Source organism: Manis javanica, chromosome 2, assembly GCF_040802235.1.
Source record: "Manis javanica isolate MJ-LG chromosome 2, MJ_LKY, whole genome shotgun sequence".
In the NCBI taxonomy this organism is placed as follows: domain Eukaryota; kingdom Metazoa; phylum Chordata; class Mammalia; order Pholidota; family Manidae; genus Manis; species Manis javanica.
The window spans coordinates 162,203,547-162,218,815 of record NC_133157.1 but is presented as its reverse complement, the minus strand read 5'-3'; positions in this window follow the sequence as shown (position 1 = coordinate 162,218,815).

The window sequence follows — 15,269 nt, the reverse complement described above, 5'->3', positions numbered from 1 at the left end:
ACAAATGGTATTTAGGGATTATCTTCTCAGACAGGAACCAGGTCTAGTTTGTTTCAACTATAGAACACACTGCATCATCCAGGAAGTGAAAGCTCCCACTGGTTTATTTTAGTAATAAAGGTTGCAGGTTTTGTTCAGCTTTTTATATTTGAGAGGAGATGTTGGCATGGGTGTTTTTCTAGACTTGTGGAATGGTTTGATAAGGATTGGCTCATTAAAAAAGTAAAGTATGTGCCAAGACAATGGATATCTTTGTGTTTGCCTTGTATTATAGGCTTCATGAAGAATTTTTCTAACATTCATATATCATCTATGCTTTGTAGACCTAAAATTCTCTTTACTTTGGAGGTACCTGTTTTTGTTCTCTGTATAATCTCTATAGTTTAAATTCAGTGTATGAGTTCAAAGATTGTGCCTAGAAATTCATGCATCTCTATAGTCCATTCTAATGGCTTATGGCCAATCAACACAAAGATTAAGGCTTAAGATGTAACATTTTTTTCCTTGTTAGTATAATTGGATATGCTCTGATGGTGGCACTAAATTTCCTACCTTCCCCACTTTTTCTTGGAAGAATAAACTTACTAAATGCATTAGACATAATTAAGAAATGGTGCCAGCATTGTTGCTGATGTTATTTCAATGAGAATATGCTACCCTTGAGGAGGAATACTTCCAGGAATGGCCAGAAACAAAATAATTACTAGTTTTTAGTTGTTTCAGCTGGATAAAGCCAGTAACTCATTGTGTTCCACTGTAACATACCAATGATTTCCTTTCTATAGTAATTTAATATGTCATAACAGATGGTACAATGTAGGCAAAAATTTCAGGCCATACTGTCTTGATGCTTGGTGCATAATAGTCATTGTTTCTTATAATAATGAGGGTTGTGAATCTAGTGATTAAAATCTGATGCCTCTCCATCATACCTAATATCCAGAGTGATGTACATCATACCATGATTGCATTAGCTGGGCTAATAGTGAGGGAGGGAGTACTGTAGAAATTGTAGTATTCACCATAGCTGATGATTTTTCTACACCCTATATCATTTACCATGTCATTCCCCATGATCACTAAAAACAATAAGATATCCAAAGAACATCAAGAGTTGCTTCATTTTCAAGGAGGTCTGATTAGTTTTTTAACAGTGCAAATCAATGTGGGATCTTGGAGGCCTTCTTAAACACTGCCTCCCACAGTCTACAATCTGCTACTCAGGGTCCAACAAGCTGTCAGTTTTCTAACTGTCTAAAGGGAATGCAGAATTCATATAACATCCTAGGAAATTCTGCCTATGTAATGAAGTACAGAAAGGCGATTTAAGTAAAACATTTCTCTATTAACTTCCAATTTAAGTCTTTTTTGTAGGATGTCAAAATGGGAGATCCTTTCAGACTTGAACCATTTTCATGGTTGTAATAAGATATAGGTAAACCCTTCTGGCTACATCCTGGTCTGCTGAATAGTGACATGCACTTAATTTCAATAACTCGTGAGAGTTCTTCACATACACATTTTTTTTTGTAATTACAATTAAGCAAATGATACATCTTCTGTATGTGACCATAGATTGACGTTCTTACCATCCTCACTCCACCCCAAGACATTTGGCAATGTCTGAAGGCACTTTCAGTTGTTACAGTCAGGAGGGGTGGCATTTCAGTCATTTAGTGGGCAGAAGCCAGGGACACTACTAATCACCCTACAGTGCACAGGACATGCTCCCTCTCAACCCCAACAGAGAATATTAGTACCAAATGGCAAAAGTGCTGAGCCTGAAAAACTGAGTGAGAGGGATCTATCATAAAGTAGGGCAGGTAGTGAGAGAGACTTACTTCCTAAAGCTATTACATTTATTTGCTACTCCACAGTTTTGTTAGGGTCAGTGGTCACATTATTTGTTGAGTTTCTATCATTCATTCAACAAGATATTTTAATGAACCTACAATGTTCCAGCACTGGTCATATAATCATAGGCAAACATACACTGTGTCTATCTACTTGTAGAGATTAAGTCTAGTGGGGCAGTCAGATAATATCATTATATTAATGGATATACAATTGCAAATAAGAACCATTAAAGGAATGGAATTTGATTCTGTAAGAAACCCTAGCATGAGAAACTGACAAAATCTATGGTTCTAGAGAAGGCTCCTTTGTGAAAACGGTGCTTAAGCTAAACAACAAAGGCGCAGTTGGTGAAGAGCAGGGGAGGGCACTCTACCTGTAATGCCTTGTGGCTAGAAGGCAGGGAAAAGGGAGAGGGGTCCCACACGTTTAAGAAAGTATAGGCCAGACACTGCCATGGCTCTGAGCCATATTAAGGATGTAATCTTTATATGAAGAGCAAGAAGCCATTGGTCATTTTTTATGCAGGATAATAGCAAGATCAGATTTATTTTAAGGTGGTTGAGCAGTGGGATTCAAAAAATGTTACTCAATGGCCCAGGGTCAACCTTGAAGAAAGACTGGTGGAATGTCACAGGGTCCTATTGTAGTCTCTTCCCATTCATTACTTTGATCAATAACTTTGATGAAAATACAGAAGATGTGCCAAACAAATTAATAATCCTGAAAGAAAATCCCTACAATCATAGACATAAAATACTTAAAACTCAAAATCATCTCAACAAATCTGATCAGTGAGCTAAAACTAAATGGAGAAAAGCCTCAATTTGGTCTTTTAAATAATTAAGTTTAGAGGCCCAGGTACAGGATGGGCTTTGGTTAGCAGTTCATGTGAAAATATCTAAATGTTATATAGCTTATTAGGAATCATCATTCTACTACGGTTGCATGAACAAGGTCAAATTAAATTAATGAAATAAATAGCCTCTGCACTTGCCAGCCCATGTGAATATTGTAGTCATATCCAAGTGCATATCAAAGGCAGGGTATTTAGAAATGACAATGAATCTATCTTAAGACAAACTGCATGGTGAAAGAAACAGTAAAAAACATGATTCCATGAGCTGGAAATCATAATAAAATCTTTTAGAAAAAGAACTGCAGGGATTAGAACATAATATACTACAGTGTGAAAAGTCCCCCATTACTTGAAAATTCAAGAGAGGCTCTCTGCCTGTTTTCCAGAGCACTCTGAGGGTGATCTCGTAATTGGAAAGGACACTGAACTAAGTGGATGAGTTTGGTATTTTCTCTCATTCTGTCATTGGGGTCTAATGAGCATGAATCCTTGTATTCACTAATTTCTCTGGCTGCCAAACCCTCTTTCTGCACATGGTAAATTTCTCACTTTACGAGTCTTTATGGTAGACTTCCTCCCTCTAGAGAAACTGAAATGCCAAATCCTTATTTTTACAGCCTCTTATGGATGGAGGATAGGGAATTCACAGTCTAGCTTCCATCACTCAGACATATCCGCTCTAGAGTTTGTACAGTGAGCTGACAAAGCAGAAGAAGAACCCCTTTAGGGCGAAGGAGAAGCTGCACAGGGGTCGGGTGCGGGGGGTGGTGGTGGCTTCTTAGCCACAGCTGGTGGCAGGGTTGCGGCCTCCTTTGTAGCCTCCCTTATGGTCAGGCTGCAGCCCAGCCTCTTACCCCTGCCTGTCTTCCAAGCCAGGTCCTATAGCTCTCCCTGAGTGTGTCTTTTTTCCAATGCCATTTAATAAATGTACTTTTATTTTTAGTTTAAATCCTCCAGGTTTGGTGGCACAGCTAGAATGTGGCTGTTTTCTCTGCTCCTGTAGGATATGTCCTCATGGATTGTATGCCTGGAGCTGCCTACTCACCTGGGAGGTAAGGGCCAAGTCAAGTCCAGACAGAGCATTCTTCCCTGTGTGGTCACCCACTGCCAGTTTGTTTCAATGTTGTTAGCATGGCAAAGTAGAAGGGGAATTCACTCTGCTCTTACTATGGATATGTATGGAGCCTCTTCCCAGGAAGCAATGACCCACCTGAACTGTGGCAAGAAACTATTCCATAGGTCAGTGTGAAGTCACAATAAAATAGGAATGACACATATAAACCGCTTCATATCACTTGGCATATACTGAACAATCTAACATTATTCTAAACTTACCAGTACAATCAGTATGATTTTTTTGTATTTCTACCTGTTTGATGTAACACATTCTACTTCAATTGGTTATCAGAAAATACAGCAGAAAGACGTACCTAGGGTTTACTTATCATAGCCTCCCTCCCTATGGCCAAATAAATTCTCCAACTGTCCCAGATTTCCACTACCTTTTATAATTCATTTTTGGTAGATCTACATTGATGTTCCTTAACAATGCATTTGGATTGTTCAAGAAGATATTTTTTATATCTAACTGACTACATTTTCTCTTGAAAAAATATTTTTTGAACATCTAAGAGATGAAAAATTGAACAGTAGTTGAAATATTGGAGTGCCTCTCCCCTCAACCCCACCCTCTGGACTCATACATGCCACCAAGTTACCACAGATCTTCTTTTTCAGGCTCAGAAACTCAATTCTTCCATCTAGTACTTTACCTGATTTTCCATCAATTTATCCTTTTTGTTCCAGCTTTTTACATTTAATTTTAGAGTGTGTTGCCAAACTTGGATATAATACTGTAAAGGTTCTGACCATTGTTAAGTATACTGAAAGGATTATTTCTTAGCATTTGATAATGTTACATTTAATATAATACTGGGCTATACTTATTCTTTAAAATATTTTCTATATTATAATAGTCATAATAATATTATATCATAAAATATACTATTATATTATATTTTTAAAAGAAAGTATACCTTTAGCAGTCATTGGTTGGCTACACAATCACCTGGGTTCCATTAGCTTTCCTTGAGTGTCAACAGCTAAATAGCCAGCTCAGGGTTTAGCAGAATAAAGGGTTTCACTGACTTGAATATTTAACTTGAATGTTTAATTTCCACTTGAAGGGAGTATACAACTAGGTTCCAAAGAAAAAAGCAAAAACCAAACAAACAAACAAAAAAAAAAAACACCAGGACAGGAGAAATTTAAAACACAGTTAAATGAGAAGGAATCAAAATTGTAAATAATGAAGTATCCAAACACCACTGTAAGAACATAGATCCAAGAAGGGAAAGAAGTCAAATGGGAAAGTATTCATCTTGATTTCTCTGATGGGGTGGCAATTTTCCTGGAGAGAGAGGAGGTTTAAAGGAATTCAAACATCAAAATACTTAATTTACCCAGTAACTAAGTGCAATAGAAAAATAAGCTTCTTTAAAGGAGAACCAACTTTGGCATTTTTGCTGAACTGAGGGCAACTTTCATTTTATAAAATCAGTTGAATTTCAAACATTTAAATTTTTCCCCAAATGATCTTTCATCTCTTAGAAAAGAGGGGTTGAATAAAATGCTCTTAATACGAATCTTAGCTTTAATGAGATCTGACCTTGAGACTTGAATTTTCATCTGAACCCAGGGATCCTCCTGTAGTCGGCAAAAGAAACAGATCATTATTGTTTTTTAAGTCAAAATTTGAAATGGTCGAAAAAGAAAAAGTCAGAATATGAGTAGTAATTGTAGAAATAAATTTCAAGACACTTTAGAAACAACTTTTAAAACCTAGCACTGTTTTTCCAGGTCACTAAGGAAACAAAATAGCTCACTGTATTTTACTACCTGATTGGTCAAAAGCATTGGAAAAAATATTTTACATACTCAGCAAGCCTACCTCTGCCCTATTTACATTAACAGATCAAATCACTTGACAATAACTACATCAAACACAATCAGAAACTGGGTTAAAATTCTAGAAGATGCCAGAGAAGAAAAAAAGAAAGGAATGTTGGAACAAATTCATAACCACATCAAACAGTAAGAAATATCTAAAACACTTCTTCTGAAAGGAAAGGAGCGACACACAGCAGCAATTCACCAGAGAATTCCGCTTTAGTAGGGAAAGGTGCTGGGTTATATAGGAAGGGGCATGAATTGATTGAGGTGTCACTTCTACGGGGCTGGTGGCTGGTGGCTAGGTGCTGGGATTGGGAGGGGGGCGAGAGGTGATTGGGCTTCAGGTGGTGCCGGCGGGAACCGAGGACCCCGAAGAGAAGCCGGAAGTTTGCCATCTTACTGGTGGGGGCCCTTCATCTTCCACTGTGAAAATGAGTGAATAATTGATATATAACCATGTAATAAAGATCATTACAAATGTTACTATCAACTTGCAGGAGGGTACAACAGCAGGGCAGTGAAAAGCCATGTTTATGTGTATTAAGAATGGTATTTCTCAGTGCTATATTAAAAAGTATTTTTTACTTCACCACATTCTACTCTGTATTTAACTCCTTTGTATCAAACAGTGAAATTCTCACAAAAAGAGGCTTTATATAATTCATCTTTACATGTCTAGTTCCTGACACATTATCTGCCATATAGAAAATGCTCAATGCATGCATATTAAGTTAATTGACAATACTGTTTCATACCAATATTTTAGTTCTGGAAGGCATAATTAAAATTTTATTTCATACTTTGATATAGAAAAAATAGACTTAAAGCCAGAAGAGTTTTAATTCTGATTTTTCAACAGTCATTGTATGTGTGTTCTTGATTAAATGAGAATAATAGAAAAATACAATAAAATTTAAATATTTAATATAAAGTATGAGCAAAATGCAAAATTAAAATAGTATGTACCTAGAATAACAGTGTATGAACTTAAGTAGAGTTGCACACTAAGGAAGCAAATAAAGTCATTTGTCCAAATTAGAAATAGACCATGTGCCATAAAGATATTTACTGTTTCCAGGCTGAAATTTGGGGATGTTTTTAGTTTTAAAACCTTGAAGGTGCTTCGTATCATGAAGACCAGCCAGGATTTCCAGATCAACTGCTAGAAGCATGAAATCATGAGTGAAGGAGGTCAAATACAAGATACTGACAGCACCTTTCCCAATTTTTGCTAGGGAAACCTGTAAAGAATGGTAGGATTGTAAGTTTGCAAGTGGGTTTTTTTTATTACTTTGTTTTGGTTATCTATAATTTCTAATTTCTCAATACTAACTGCATTACTTATTTAAAAAGCAAACAGAAAAGGCATTTAGATAGGGATGTTGTTGGGAAGGCCTCCCTCTGTATCATAGAAGGTTCTCTATTGTTAAAAAAGAAAGAGGCAGTGCCATACAGAGCATCTTTTAAATATGGAACATTAACACGTTAGACATAGAAATGCAAAGAAGTTTACTGGTATGGTAGACATAGTAACAATTTGCCAATATCCACATCCTCTTGTTTTTCCAAACATGCGGAAGATGTTTGATATTGAATACGGCTGTATGATTTGTTGAATGAGTGAACGTGAATGAATATGAATGGAGGAGGTGTCACCTTTGGGTAAAAGCATTTAACATCTGATGCGCAACTCCACATGTACTCAAACACCCCCACCAACCCCAGAATGAAGAGACTGTGTGTTGCCTGTACTGTAGCACAAGAAGGCAGGGTGTCACGGGGCCTGGGTCACCAGGTTGTTGTGTTCAAGGCCACTGGCCTGGAGAATGTTCTGATCCAGCAGCAGGCCTTACCGGAGCAAAAAATAAACTTTTGTTTTGGTAAGCAGCAAAAAATCATGGTGTTTTTCTGCAACTACCTCACCTAGACTTGTCTTATTAACATATGTGGTGTATGTCAAGGCCCCGAATGTGGAAGGATCATGTTTGTTATAAGCCCTTTGTACCTGCCAACGTGAAAAGCCAACGGTGATGAAGGCAAGGACTGAGAGGACAGGACGCGTGGCTTCTTGGGTACAAGTCAGTCCACATGTGAATTCAGGTTTTGTTACAAGTTTGTTGCACGGTTTTGAGAAAGATTACTTTACATCTTTCAGTCTTTTACCCCACTTGTAAAGTAATACAAATATTCTAAAAATAGACTGGGGTTATGTCTGTTTGAGATTATGTCTAGAGGGTTTATTTAGTACAGGTGATCCGCAACGCATTTTGTGTCCTTCCCACATTTTTCCTTTATCCACATGAGCACCTACTATATTCCGGGAAAGGAAAGGTAATGCTCTAGGCTCTTTCCAACAGCAATGAACAAAGCTAACACTTTCTGTCTATATATGGCAATGGGATGCCACAACCAGGCATTCACCAGAGGAACTGTATTGCAGTGATTTTCCTCTGGAGATATCCAATAAGGCTGTTAAAAAAGCTTTTTAACCTTCAGTAGAGTGTGTGGATGGGAACATAAATTTACCCTTCTTATTGGGAAATAATACTAGACTGCAAGCTGCAGGAGGTAAGGAACAATTTCTGCCTTATTTACAGCCATATCCTCTGTGCTTGGCACAGAGCCTAACCAAAACCAGAAATCCTCTAAATATTTGCTAATTTATGAATAAGGAATGAGTGAATAAATTAAGTGTGAACTAACTCAGGGAACAAAATAAAATGTGTTGATCACAGCTTTCATTCGTTTACTCATCCGGTAAATATCCAGGCTTTGCTTTGGGTACCAAAGGCAAAGCACGGGATGAAATCAGGTCCCTCTCACCACGGAGCTTACATTCTCTGGGTTCCCAAAATGATTTCTATTGACAGGTGGGTGCATGAGCCCATTTATGTTCTGAAAATCGGCTTATCCAGTGACCCCACTTCAGTGGACTTTGGTAAGTGGAGGGTCATCAGAGATTAGTTTAAAATAGTGAGTAGATTGGCCCGAGATTTACTGTCCATGGTTAATTTTTGTAAAGTTGGCACTGAGATTTGCATTCAGACTGTACTGCTGCATCTGTCCTTGGTTCCCACATTATTAACCAATGTATTCGTAATTAAGAACATTTGGCTGGAGAGGAAAAACTGATTGCTTGGGTGTGTTCTCATAACAGTGACTTAATCTTCTGTTTTTGATGGAAATAAACAATAACAAAAGCAAAGAGTCAAACTTTAAAGTAAACTACAGGGTGCATTGAAGGTAAACAAGCTAAATGTTTCAACATAAATTGTGTGTGGGCTGAGCAGGGGTGGTGGAGCCAGTGGTCAGCCTGGATACACTTCACGTAATACAAATAAGCAAGTTCATGTTCTAGCCTGGATGCTAGATAAGGAACTTCCTGACCAGTGTCCTGTTTACTACATACATTCTCATCTGCTTCATGAATGATGAGATAATATCTGGTATAAAAGCTGTAGATAAGGCAAATTCTATTAGTTTTTACTCCAAAGACATTGTAAAGAGTTTATGTAACATATAGAATGTCTTGGCCACTATTTCTACTCTCTGTTGTTAGCATAAAAAAATTTCATTCATATTGAAATCATAAGAAATGTTAGGTATGTGTAGCCAAGAAACCTTTGACAAAATGCTGAAACCCAGCACTTGTAACCCAAACTATTGTTGAGGGGTTAAGAGGCAACCTACATTTAGTGCTTAGCACAATGCCTAGCTCCTACAAAATTTTCAATAAATGTTAATTATTCAATAAATAAATAACATTTCAATAAATGGTCACTATTATTGAAAGCTCTCTTAGTACTAAGAGAAAGAATATAGAAAAAGAGTCATGTTATCTTATCCATAATCAGAAAAATGGACTGAATTATCCTTTGATGAACTCTTACAATACATATAAAACAATAATATAATAGCATTAATCACTGTATTATTTCTGTTGTAACACAAGCCTAGCAGTAATATTTATTTTGCCACAATTATTAAATGCAAATTTCTAATATCATTAATGAGTGTCAAACTTTTAAGATCTCTCTATTTTCACTCTGTAGGTAAAATATATCCAAATCTTTACTCTTCTTTCTAGGGATTCTAAGTTTACTGCTTTAGCAATTTTTTCTAAACATTCACAAGTGTAATCTTGGTACGGTGCTATGTGAAGAAGGCCGCCAGTCAATATCCTTCACGTCAAAACTCCATGCTGGAGTCGTGTCCTATGTGATGAAACGGGACGGGAGCTGAAGGCATGTCTGTGAGCCTTGTCTTCAAGCAAAGCTTCGAGTCAGAGGCTCCAGGAAAGCAGTCACACTGCAAACCAAACCAGTCCCGGGCAAGACTCGAGCGAAGGCACAGCTCAGAACCTTAACATCTCTAGGTGTGGGAATACAAATTTTTGGTCGTTGCCCAGCTTTGGTGAGCCAATATATTTACATCCATTGTAAAGGAAAAGTGTCCATTGTAAAGGAAAAGCGAAAACCTGAGCCCAGCATTTATTTGACAAATACATGCTTTTCTGCTGTGTAAGCAGTTCCCGTGAAATAGAGTATAAGCTGCTGGGGAGCAGTACTAGGAGGCAAAACCTCATCTGAAGAGTCTGCAAGCACTTCTCTGAGAATGAGGAATTAGAGTTGAGCTCTAAAGCGTGGGAAGGGGTGGAAGTGCTATACAGAGAAGACAGCGCTGATAAGTCCTGTGTCAGGACAGGGCCAGACTTCTCTGGGGGTTAAAAATGGTATTTTCCAGCTCTTCAAATAGAAGTCATTTACAAAATGCTGCTGCACAGAAGACACAATCTCTGAAGATTAGCAAAAATTAGAGTTCAGAACAAGGACGAGATGTCGTACGTGCCAATCAAAAATTTCTTTTCAAGAAAAATGTCAGCAAGCAAGTGCTTGAAGACTAGACTTCCACATAGTTAGGTCTGAAACATAATCCTCTAGTTGAGCTTATTCATTATCGAAAAGCATCGGCAACCTCAGTAAATAACTTCTCATGCCTAACCTAAATATGTACAATAAAACAATAAATAAGATAAATGTTAGTAAAGAAAATTGTAGTGTCATTATCTAAATCCAATGGAGACAGAATTCTACTAAAATGTTAACTTTAGCTTTGAAGATAGTTTCCAAATATCATTAAGTCTGAAAAAAAAAACATGATTTGGCCACAAACCATGTAGCAGTTTTGTCCTCAGTTTTAATGACTATTAGATGCTCCTCCACCCCCGCCACCCTCTATTTACCATCTGGATTTTCTTTACTTATTTCCAACATCAATAAGTTAACCTAGGTAGGCAAAAGATCTGCACTGCTAAAGTTTCTAATTGCAGATTCTTTTCCCCTTTATGATTTTCAAAAATGTCCTTAATTGACACATTTTTTGTTATTGTGATGTCGGATCCCTTTGCTTTTCTATTCATTCTTCCTCTTATCTCTCTTTATCTCAGCTCAGTAAGTTTTATTTACTTTCAGATCTGATATTTCTTTTTTATACCTTAAATTCCCATTTTCCACCTCAATTTCATAGTTCTTTCCGTACCCACCTTCTCTGGACTGGTCCCTGGATTATGCATCTCAAAGCTTTATATTATTTAGGTTGTGTTTCTTATCTGACCTTAACAACCTATTGAATATCCACGGACATTCTACTACCTCTAGACTCTGGCATGTATCTAACATCTTCTACTTTGGAGCAGTAAGAACACAAGCCTCTGTTCGCAGAGCTCCACCACTAACGCTGACAAACCATACAATAATGGAAATGTGTGGGCCAGCTTGTTGCATTTATGTTAGGCTCTCAGCCTGGCTTCCAATAGGACAACAGTGTTTTCTTTTATGCTTTGTGCATTTGGACCAGCAACTATTTTCATGAGTAGATCAGCTTATTAAAATTCAATGCAGAACACCTGTCACCTAGATCTTGGTATCTAATACCCTTTTCTTTTTTGTTTTTGTTCAAAAGTGAGATAATATTGGACTATAACCCAAAGTGTAAAATAAATGCCCATGAGTCCATACTGATATAAATAAAGGATCAATTTTTAAGGGGAGAAAAGAGACAGATCTTCCATGCAGAAAAATTCCAAGTTATTTAAGAAAATACTCTATCCTCAAAAAGGGGGAGCATAAATCCCCACTACTTAGCAGCAGATTGCACAGAGTGACTTCCTACCAAAATGTACAGTATGGAAAGGGGAAAAATGGATAATTTTATAATGGAGAAAACTGAAAAACTACATCAGTCAGATTTAAGATCAACAGCAACAGCGATGTTATGTCGATGTTATCACCATAAATTCTTGATGTGATGTGATGAAATGGCACTTTAGCTTCCTTGTCTTTTTCCCAAAACACATAATTTCATTTTAACCATGAGAAAATCACCAGGCACATGCCAATAGAAGGACATTCTAAAACATACCTGACCAGGGCTCCTAAAAATCACCCAGGTCACCAAAAGCAAGGAAAGCCTCAGACACTGTCACAGCCACGAGGAGCCTAGGGAGATGTGACAACTAAATGTGATGTGGTGTCCTGGACAGTATGTTGAAACAGAAAAGAGACACTAAGTGAAAACTAAAGAAATCTGAATAAAGTATGGATTTTAGTCAAGGATCATGTATGGGTATGGAATCATTAATTGTAACAGATGTACCACATCACCATAAAATGTTGACAATATGGGAAACTCTGTATAGGGTATAAGAGGACTCCATACTATCTTCTTGATTTTCTTATAAATCTGAAATTAACCCAACTCTAAATATTAGAAAATAGAGTCTATTTTTAAAAATCTGATGCCAAGCAAACAGGGAAGGAAGAGCACAAGGTAAAATGGTGTTTCAGGGATAGAGGACATCTGCAACATAAAAGATGGATCCCAGAGATTCCCAGGAGTGAGACAGTCTGTGGTGTCTGTACCCTGATGTAGATGTTAATGGCTGGCCCTGTGTCCTGCCGCAGGACTGATCAGCGCTGTCCTCTCTATAGCTCTTCCACTCCTGCCATGCCTTAGAGCTCAACTCTAATTCCTCATTCTCGGAGAGTGTTTGCAGACTCTTCAGATGAGGTTTTGCCTCCTAGTACTGCTCCCCAGCAGCTTATACTTCTCTTTCATGGCTGTACGCATGAGGCTGCTAGCTTCACAAAAGCAGAAAGTGTGATGTGTTCAGCAGACAGCAAGTGCTTAACACATGTGTGTTCATTGATCAATAATAAGTGAATTTAGGTGTAAGAAAAGGAAAATCATGCCCTATGGAAGGTGAATGACCTAGAAGTAATTTCAGGTTAGATGTGTGAGGTGCAGAAATCCTAATACTGGAATTACTACATTTGGTTTGCTCACCCAACCATGTACTGTGTTTGGGATAAGACTTTAGTAGTGAAAAATGCTTGCCCAGAATTGTGGTAGCCAGTCCTAGTTGGTCAGGAAAGTATTCTAACTTCAATAAGAGAATGACCTGAGTCTATCTATGAAATTTTAAAATAATAACAACAACTATTCTTTATTAGTTACTGTATATCAGGCACTGTGGCAATCACTTTCAAAATTATTTTGTTTAATCTTCACAGCAACACTGTGATGGTAATGGCTAAAGAGTACCCAGCACTTGCTCTGTTCTAAGCACATTATACACATTAGCACATTTAATCATTCCCCAAATTTTATGAAATCAGCACTATTATTATTGCCATGTGATTGTGGATAACACCAAATACATCAAGAATAATGATGCACCCAAAATAGCAGAAAACCTAGACCTGGGATTTAAAGACAGGAAGAAGTGAAGAGAAGAGTACCTCTGCTCTCAAGCAGTTTCCTACATTGTCTCACCATTAACTAGTAGGCTAAGGTTTATTTTCTGAAATTTTCAGATTAGAAAAAACCCTGAGATTCAAGGAGACTAAGTTACTTGCCTCAAATCACATAGTAAGTGACACCAATCCAGGCTGACTCAATTTCTTAATCATCATACCACATTAGCTCCTTGACATTATAATTTGCTAGGCAACAAGATCCATATACTTACCGCATACTGGGTAAGTCATTCACTCTACTCTTTACTCTAAAATTACCTTCTTCAAGTTGAAAACATTGTCTCCTATTTTAAGATTCCCAAACACAGTCAGTACACCTTACTGAACAGTAAGCTTCGCTTTATTGACACCTTTTGACTTTTCATAGAATGAGCTGATGGTTCTCTTAGTTTTCTATTGAGACTTGAGTTCCATTAGTATTAATTGCCATTGTATAAAAACAGTATATTCCTTTGCCCGTTTGAGTTTACCGGACCCTGAACTACTGGTGGTTCCAGTTTGTCCTTTCAAGAGAGTGACTAGGATTATATACTGTGTTCAAATATCTCATGATTTATGGCTTTGATATAAGTAAAAAACTTACTGTCAGCTTTACTTCCCATACATTTTTAGTGATTCACTTGAGAAGCACCACTGGCTAACCTCTTCAGTAAGTAAGTCTTTTTCTTCTACGCATTTAAGCCATAGGGCCTTTTGTTTGTAAATACTAGGCAATCTTGAGTATCCTGCTCTTATTTCTCTGCAAGCTCCTTGGCAGAAAAACTGATTCTTACTTTTGTGTTCTTCATAGTGTCTAGTACCATGCCTAATATATTGCAGGTGTTACATAACAGGATGCTGACTTGAATGAAGTTTAATAAATGATTGAGGAGGGGGCCCCCGCCCTCGTTGACAGAAAGAGCTCTGTGGTACATACTTTATTGATCTCTGTGTTTCCTTCTTAGCTTAGTGCCTGGTAGTAGATAGTAGCATTCTGTAAATGTTTGCTGAGTTGAATAAAATGTTGCCTAGAATGCATCTGTTTATGCTTACTTGTACAATCTGCCATCACACAATTTACACTTGATTCAATGTAACATTTAATGAAATAGAATAAGATAATCAGATAATCCTGGTTTGGTTCTCAGCTCTGGCAATCACTTGGTACATAACCTTGTAAAAAAATAATTAGCCTCTCTGAGTCTCAGTCCTTTCACCTGTAAAATGAATAGTATCCTTATAGGATCACCCAAAGGGCTGTATGAGATAATAAATATGAAATACTTAGTATTTTGTCTGGCACATTATAACAAAAAATGTATCTTAAATCATCCTAATATTAGCTATTAAGTAATATAAAGGTAACACCTTTAACGGCTATAAATAGGTAAAGGAATATTGGTTGTATTTATAACATATGTGTGGTTTTAATCACAGTGATTCAGCTGATGATGGTGTAGGACAGTCAAAGATCTAGGGAAACAAAGGACAGAATGCATCAGGAAAAAACAAGAGAGGTCTTATGTAAGATCATTTATTGGCAAGGAGAGTTATGTCTGTGTCCTGAAAGGGCTCCTGAAGTCAGGACGTGCCCCTCGGAAACTGCTGGATTCCTCACCTCGGTGACTGACTAACCTTTCCTTTGGCCTCCTCCACCTTGGCGTCCCGGCCTGCTGCATGCAATCTGGATTCTTTTTTAAAATGATGTGGGCTTGTTTGTCCAGGCTTAATTCTTAGAAAAGCAATTCCAAATATGCTGCACTTTTCAAGCCATCTGTAGAGATTGGAATAATAGAGAGGATTGTGTG